The sequence below is a fragment of the Olea europaea genome, chromosome 14 (genome assembly GCF_002742605.1).
Source record: "Olea europaea var. sylvestris chromosome 14, O_europaea_v1, whole genome shotgun sequence".
Lineage (NCBI taxonomy): Eukaryota > Viridiplantae > Streptophyta > Magnoliopsida > Lamiales > Oleaceae > Olea > Olea europaea.
This window is the reverse complement of record NC_036250.1, coordinates 5,943,159-5,951,420: the sequence shown is the minus strand read 5'-3', so window position 1 is coordinate 5,951,420 and position 8,262 is coordinate 5,943,159.

The following is an 8,262-nucleotide window of genomic DNA, read 5'->3' as shown; positions in this document are numbered from 1 at the left end:
TTTTGCCCAAAAATTTTTTTTTTTTCCTTTTTTTTTTTTTTTTTTTTTTTTTTGGAAAAATTAAATTATCGTACAGCCGTACAGGATGTTTCTTTATTGATATCTACCTATGTTGGCAAGCTTGTATAGGTGGGAAAATAAGAAACGCCACAGATAGTTGTATGCTGATGTTTGCTATATATACCAATGTAGTTGAATGAAAGAATATTGTTCTAGTTTTTTCGGAACACGACCTGTTACAACGCAAATTTTTCTAGTCAAAATTCAAATGTTGACTAGTCAAGTTCAAAGTCAATTAAGAACTAAAATGAAATTAAATATTCTATTGGAGTTTATTTTATAATTGGCCATATATGAGGGTTAAATTGGTTACAATTTGAGTTGGGAATTTACTTATATATATTTTTGGAAGTTTAGGATTTAAATGTTATATTCTATTAAAGAAGAGGGACCTTCCTTTGCAATTTTGAACAAGTGGGCCTTTATATTCAACCTTTGACCATATTTTTCTCTCAAATCACACACAAACACACACTAGAACCTGTTGAGCGAGAGAACGCAGATAAGGGTAGTGGTGGGCGTGGGTTTGATTAGGTCGATTTTTACCCCAATCCAAACCCAATCGAATACGATCGTTTTGATCTAAAATCAAACCAATCCAATCCAAGTAAATGTTGAAACCCAACCCAACCCAATCAAGTGTCGGTCCGGTTGGGTTGGGTTGGGTTGGACAAATTGTAATTTATTACCATATAATCAAACAAAAAGAAGAGCGAACAAAAAACTAAAAAATGTAAAATGCATAGAACATTTCATTTAGGCTTTGGCAATACTAAGTATCAAGTGAAAAGAACACAAAAAGCAGGAAACTTGAAAAATGGAGAAGCAGACATTAAATTAGAAAAAATAAAAAAGGAAGGTTTATTTTCATTCGGTCAAAATCAACTGATATTCTTTGAGTGGTCGCGTGCATGATGCCTTGCATCGCTCTTCAAGTTCCTGCTTCGGATCTACAGGCTTATCCTTTATATTCAACCTTTGACCATATTTTTCTCTCAAATCACACACAAACACACACTAGAACCTGTTGAGCGAGAGAACGCAGAGAAGGGTAGTGGTGGGCGTGGGTTTGATTAGGTCGATTTTTACCCCAATCCAAACCCAATCGAATACGATCGGTTTGATCTAAAATCAAACCAATCCAATCCAAGTAAATGTTGAAACCCAACCCAACCCAATCAAGTGTCGGTCCGGTTGGGTTGGGTTGGGTTGGACAAATTGTAATTTATTACCATATAATCAAACAAAAAGAAGAGCGAACAAAAAACTAAAAAATGTAAAATGCATAGAACATTTCATTTAGGCTTTGGCAATACTAAGTATCAAGTGAAAAGAACACAAAAAGCAGGAAACTTGAAAAATGGAGAAGCAGACATTAAATTAGAAAAAATAAAAAAGGAAGGTTTATTTTCATTCGGTCAAAATCAACTGATATTCTTTGAGTGGTCGCGTGCATGATGCCTTGCATCGCTCTTCAAGTTCCTGCTTCGGATCTACAGGCTTATCGTCAGACCTAAATTAACAAAAAAAGATTGCACAACATACAAGGATACTTATTAAATTGATGTCAAACCAAAAAGTAAGACGGATGATTTTGCTAGTAGCCAATTTTATTTTATTTTTTCGAATTTAACTTCTTAATTATTATTTATCTCAAATTTTTAATAATTTTAGGCAATAACAGGCAAATTATGCTTCATAAGCTTATTTGAAATGTGAGATTTATTCAAAAGTTAGATCAAGCCTCTATATAGAAACTTAACATTTATTTTTTCTTCAACATTTATGTCCATAGTTCATATAACCATCTACAAGATACTTTTGTAAACCAGTACAAGAATTAATTATCCTAAGAGATAGAGATTACGGGAAAACTCAATCGAAGTCTTGAGTTATACATTGTGATTTGAGAAATTCGATGTAAAAATTTGTCTATTAGAAATTATAATGGGATTTTTGTTATAATTTTATGAAACTCTAAATCTTAAAAATAGCGATTTTACGTTTAGGCAATTTATTTCTCTTTCCTTTTTTTTTTTTTAAATATGCGGGTTGGGTCAGTTTTTATGAGTTAACCTACAACCCGACCCACCTACATATTCAAAAAATCGAACCCACTTAAAAACAACAAAAAAATTGACCCAACCCAGTAGGGTCGGGTCGGGTTGGGCGGTTTGAGCGGGTTCGGTCGGGTTTTTCCGGCCTCTAGAGAAGAGGGAAAAATCAAGGAAAAAGGGAAGAAAAGAAAAAGAAAGGAAGGAAAAAGGAAGAAGAAAGAATTAATATTGTGCCAACTATTTCAATCTTGTTTATTTAATTCTTCAAGAGGTAAGGTTAAGAATTTATGGTTTGGTTTTTGTAAATTTTTGTTTAGGATTTTAAATCTATAGCTTATACTTGAAAAAATATGATAAGGAAGCTAACTGTTTGAATATTTTGAGCTAGTTATTCTAGTGGATTGGAAGAAATGATATTTAGATATTAGGGTTTTGTTATATGTGGGTTAATCCGAAAATTTGGGGAAAAATTAACATTATTGTTATCTTTCCTTGTGATTGTTGTATGGTATTAAGTTAGTTTGGTTGAAAATAACTTATCTTGTGATTAGTTCTCAGTTTGGATGATTATGGAGAATATAAGAAAGGAGCTTTTGATAAGATTTATGTATTTAGTTAAAAGAGAATTTGAATAAGGAATGTTGATGATTATTATCATGAAAAGCTTGTTGAATCTTGATGGGGCAGTTGAGAAAGGTTAGTATTGACGAGTTAGGGATGTAGAGTGATTCGAAATTAAGTGAACGTATGTTTAAGTAACCAAATGAAAAATAAATATTAAGTCTCATCTTATTGCTTATTGAGGGATATATATTTTGTTTTGATGATAAAAAAGGGTTATTATTGAGAAATCCCTTGTAACTGTGTATTGATGGAATTGAAGTGGCTTATATTTATGATTGTTTCAGGAGGGGAATTGGATGTGGGAACAGCATACCAACCCCATTAGTTTAGCCTATATCCGTGAGTGGGGAATCTATGTTTTCAAAAAGAAGATATCTAGTTTATTTTATTGAAGCATGTTAATTACATGAAATATTTTATTTTCGAGAATTAGTAAATGAGCATGATTGTTTTGAAATTATCATAAAATAATTGATGTGATTATCTTACTCTAGTGCACTGAGAGTCTACGGCTGTGTACTAGAGTCATGTATTTAACTCTTATCCACTGAGGAGCTACGTTCGTGGGTAAAGGTATCCAATATACCTTGAGGGACTACAGCCATATGTAAGGGTAGCTCTTATCCACTGAGGGGCTACGACCGTGGATAAAGGTATTCATTATACACCAAGGGGCTACAGTCGTGTATAAGGATGATTATGTCATTTTCCATCTTGTACACTGAAGTGTTACGGCCGTGTAGAGAGTATTGATTAGACGGTTTATGTACATATGATTTATAGGTTTCAGATGATTAGTAGATGTTTACATGGGATATATTTTGATGTAAATTTTAATTATATAGTGTATTATTAGTCTTCAACTTACATTTCCCCGTTTACAGTTTAGCTTATGGATTTCAGATTATGGTTTTAGATTATTGAATTGTCTAATGTACTTACTCATCTTGTTGTAAATAATTATACATATATACATAAAGGACAATACAACCATCTTTTAAGCACTTCACTCATTGGGATTATTATCTCATTTTTTTTCTTAACTTTTCCTTATACAAGGCTGTTGATTGAGCTATGGTGGAGATTATTTTGATAGTTTTGCAGCCACCACTACCACCATTTGTAGGTTCTTTTGTTTGAAATTGTGTAATCATCAAGTGAAATATTTGCATCATATTGGAGTTTTTTTTTTTTTTTTTTTTCAATAATGTACAAAATGAAAGTTTTAGTTTTTTTTTTTTTTTTGTACCAATGATCATGATGGAATATTGTAATTTAAACTGCATTCTATTATCCTTTTGAGAGGCAATTATGATGCAAATGATATGGATGTTTTTGGCTGGGTGAGTGACTGATATTATTATGTTGGTAAATTGGAATTCAGAAAAATTTTAGTTGGTCAATTGAAGCTTTATTATCAAAGTTTAGTTACTTTTGCCTTGGTGATGGGTCCAGTGCCTAGCTGGCACTTATCATTGGTGCACGTCACATCTTGAGTCTAATAATGAGTTTGGGATGGGATGTGTCACGACCTCAGAAAACTGTAATTTGAAATTGAGTGTGTAGTATCGAATAGATTACTCTGAAAGTGCATCCTGCAAATTAATGAAAGGCAGGAGTTGTGGTCTGTATATAACATCCATGCTGCTAGCTCAATAGTGTAAAATTGTCTTATTTTGTTAATTTTCTTTACATTATGCATTGCACATCATTGAGAGATACCCAGTTGACGTGGGACATGCTACATTACAAATTGAGTGTGTAGTTATTGAATAGATTACTTTGAAAGTGCATCCTGTAAATTAATGAAAGGCAGGAGTTGTGGTCTGTACATAAAATTCATGCTGCTAACTCAATAGTGTAATATTGTCTTATTTTGTGAATTGTCTTTACATTATGCATTGCACATCATTGAGAGATACCCAGGTGATGTGGGACATGCCACATTACCCTTAGCTCAAGGACTGTAGTCACTGGGCTCTCCTATCCATAAAGGGGTAGAGAAACAAATCCAACAATGCCCAGCTACCAAGATAAAGTCCATGGGTCTAACTCCTCACTGTAGAATCGGCTTACAAGTTTACCTTCACCTTGTACATTGTACATCCCAATAGTAACCCATGGATTTGGGACATGCTAACATGTATTTTCTGTAGGAATCGCTGATTGCTTTGTTCTTTTTGATTGTTGAGTTTTCTTGACAATGTAGTTAATGGATGTCTATTATTAACTTAAATGTAAGTAGTTTTTATTTAGTTTTAACACGTACAGAGAAGTATAATCCAAATAAACATCAAATCCTATCTAATATGTTTTACTAAAGAAATGCATGGAATACTACTTTGCAATGTTGATCACATAAAGTTAGTGCCTTATGTTGCATAAACGTGAGGCATGTTAAGGGAATAAATCTCATATCGGTTAAATACCGAAATATTGACCAACTTAAATAGATCTTGGATCACTTCTCTTAACAAGGTTGACCTTATTAAGATGGACCCCAAATCTTAACATGTGATATTCATATTATATACTTCACTCCAAATCTTAACATGTGATATTCATATTATATACTTCGCTCTATGTTATTAGTTCGTAGTTAATCTTTTTGAGATGTATACTTAATAATATTTAAAAGGGAAAATTTCTGAAGTGAGAGATTAAGTATGGTAGATTTCAGAATTAAGAAAACAAGTTTCAAAATTCAAAAATCAGATTTTTATTAAAATTTATTTATGATTTAATTATTTAATTAATTTAATATATTTAGGTCACAGTTATCTAATTAATTAATCACAGTTTAATTTTTAGTCACAACTTATCAAATTATTGGTCGTAACTTATTTCTCGATCACAGATCGAAAATTTTATAGGTTACACAATATTTTTCGGTCACGAATCCAAAAATTTTACAGGTCACAGATTATTTATCGACCACATATTCTAAACTTTTATTGGTCAAAATTTATTTATGCATTGCAAAATATTGAATTAATTGGTCATGATTAATTTTTCGATCACAACTTAATCAATTGTGAGTCATAATTGAGAGTCACAGTCACAATTTTCAGGTCACATATTCAATTGCTAGTCACAATTTTCAGCTCCACCACCATGTCCACCATCTCAAAACAAACTAACACCCACTACCAAAAACCATTGCAGGAACCACCACCACGGCACCACCAATAACCAAACTAGCTCACAACCATCACCCCCATGGCATAACCAGCACCACCATGAGAACTACCGTAACCGCCAGATAGACCACAACTAACAGCGCCACCACCACCACCCAAATTCACTACATAACCACACTGCCGCAAAACACCACCACATCACAAAAACCACCAACTGCATGAACCTAGTGAACTCTCGTTATCATCATAAACGCCACCAATGGTATATGAATGTGTAAATCGCTCGTCGCTCTAGCCGCACAGCAACATCCCCAACCACCGTCACACACTGCCTCACCATCCCAAAACTAACAAAAACCACAAGCACAACCGCCAACAACAACGAATCAATCTGTGACCATCACCCAACAAGATCACTGCCACCACCACAACCACCAACAAAATCGTCGTCAAAACACCAACCACCACCCCAAAACCAACAAACCAATTAACCTGATTAACCACCACCAAACAACCAATTAACCTGATTAGAGAAGCGTTTGGCAGTGGAAAGAAGGCGGGTGGACAGGAGAAAAGAGAGGAGGACGGAGAAGATCTCCGATCCGATCTATGAACACTGGGTCCTGAGTCGATCGGATTGAAAGATCAGATATAAGGAGTCCCGGCCCCGGATCGAATGGTGGATATAGTAGTCTCGAAAATGTTGCCTCTGACATTGAGCTTGATGCGATCACCTCCGATGGCTTGGGTGGCAAAAGTATTGTTGGAAATTCCGTCCTCCATGTATAATTGTTACTGGGAGCTTATTGCTTGGGATCAGTTCATGATCTGTCGTCATGAGTGGTAGTGGTGCGACGGAGGAGTGGTGGCAATGTCGTGAGTGGCTGTGGTGGAGGGAAGAGAGAAGATGAAGAGAATGGGAAAATGGTGTATTGAGAGACGGCTATGAAGAAAGGGAAAAATGGTGGAAATAATTTTAGGGTTTGGGATGAAAATTGTATATTTAATATTTAACATTTAAAAATAATATATCTGATATTTGAAAGGTGAAACTTGCCATCTGATTTTAGAACTCACATTTTTAAAAGTATGGTTCTTTGTAATTTCCATTATTTAAAATAAAGAAACACTTCCTTCTTTTCTTCAACAGCCCAAATGTGGATTTCTTCCCATTTCAAAATTTATAGCACCAGAAAATGTAGTGAAGAGAAGTATTACTCGTTTTAAAATGCACCAGTCTCTAAAATTGAATCAAGGAAAGGTAATATTAGTTCTTAGATATGTTTTTCCATCTCAATAGTCATTTTGATGGATTTCTAAACGCTATATTTCAAGTTTTTGATTCACATTTCTTGATATTATTATATTTATAGCTGTACAAAGTTTCTATGAACATATTATTGATATGGATAGATTTTGTTAGACATGATGTTGTCAAACGACCTCCCGGGCGATGATGAAAACCAATTTTATCAGTCGACATGAATGACTGAACGATAATTCAACATCGAATAATGGATGAACCGACCAAACGTTGCTTTACCTATTGGACGGCTAATACTCTTTGTGGCTTGTTGTTTCTTTCCATTGGAAATTAACCTTAGTCGAGCCTACTTACCATATCTTGACTTACCTTATGTTGGCCACTTAACATATATATATATTAGTGGTTTCCTTTGCCTCTCAAACCCGTCCATATAGAACCCGAGAGCAACAAGAGAGACTGTCGTGTTCTTCTTCTGCCTTCTTCTTCGTGATTTGTCTTCCATGCCAATTGCTTGAGCCTTTGTGACTCTTACCTGTGTGGTATCCATCCTAAGTGTGTGGATTGAATCAACAAGTAAAAGAGGAAAGCAACCATAGGAGAAGAGAAGCCGGCGGATTCGGTCACCTTCGGTTTTGATGTTGAATTCGATGTTTAATGGTTAACTGAGCTCGAAAATCACTTTGAGCAGTTTAAGGAAGATCCTAACATCTGGTCCCGAAAATCACTTTGAGCAGCTTAAGGAAGATCCTACATCTGGTATCAGAGCTTGGGTAGCAAAAATTGGCTCAAAATTGGCTGATTTTCAGACATGAACCTTAGAACCCGAATCTGAAAATTATCAATTACTCACAAACCAAAGCTCGGTTGGACAAACGGAGGCCATACCCATCACCAGCAGGTCGAGGCGCTCCTGAAGAGGCGGCGCATGGGCAGCTGTCCGACGATGCTATCTTCAGGTAACTTGCTTGTTTCGATTTCCTGAACGCGCTGATATATTTTGTTTTGTGTTTCAAGTTACACAGAAAAAGTTGGACGATTTTGCCCTTTGGTATGACGCCGACTGAAATTCAACAGCAAGCTCGTTTTTCTCCACTCTACGGACTCAGATAGGTCT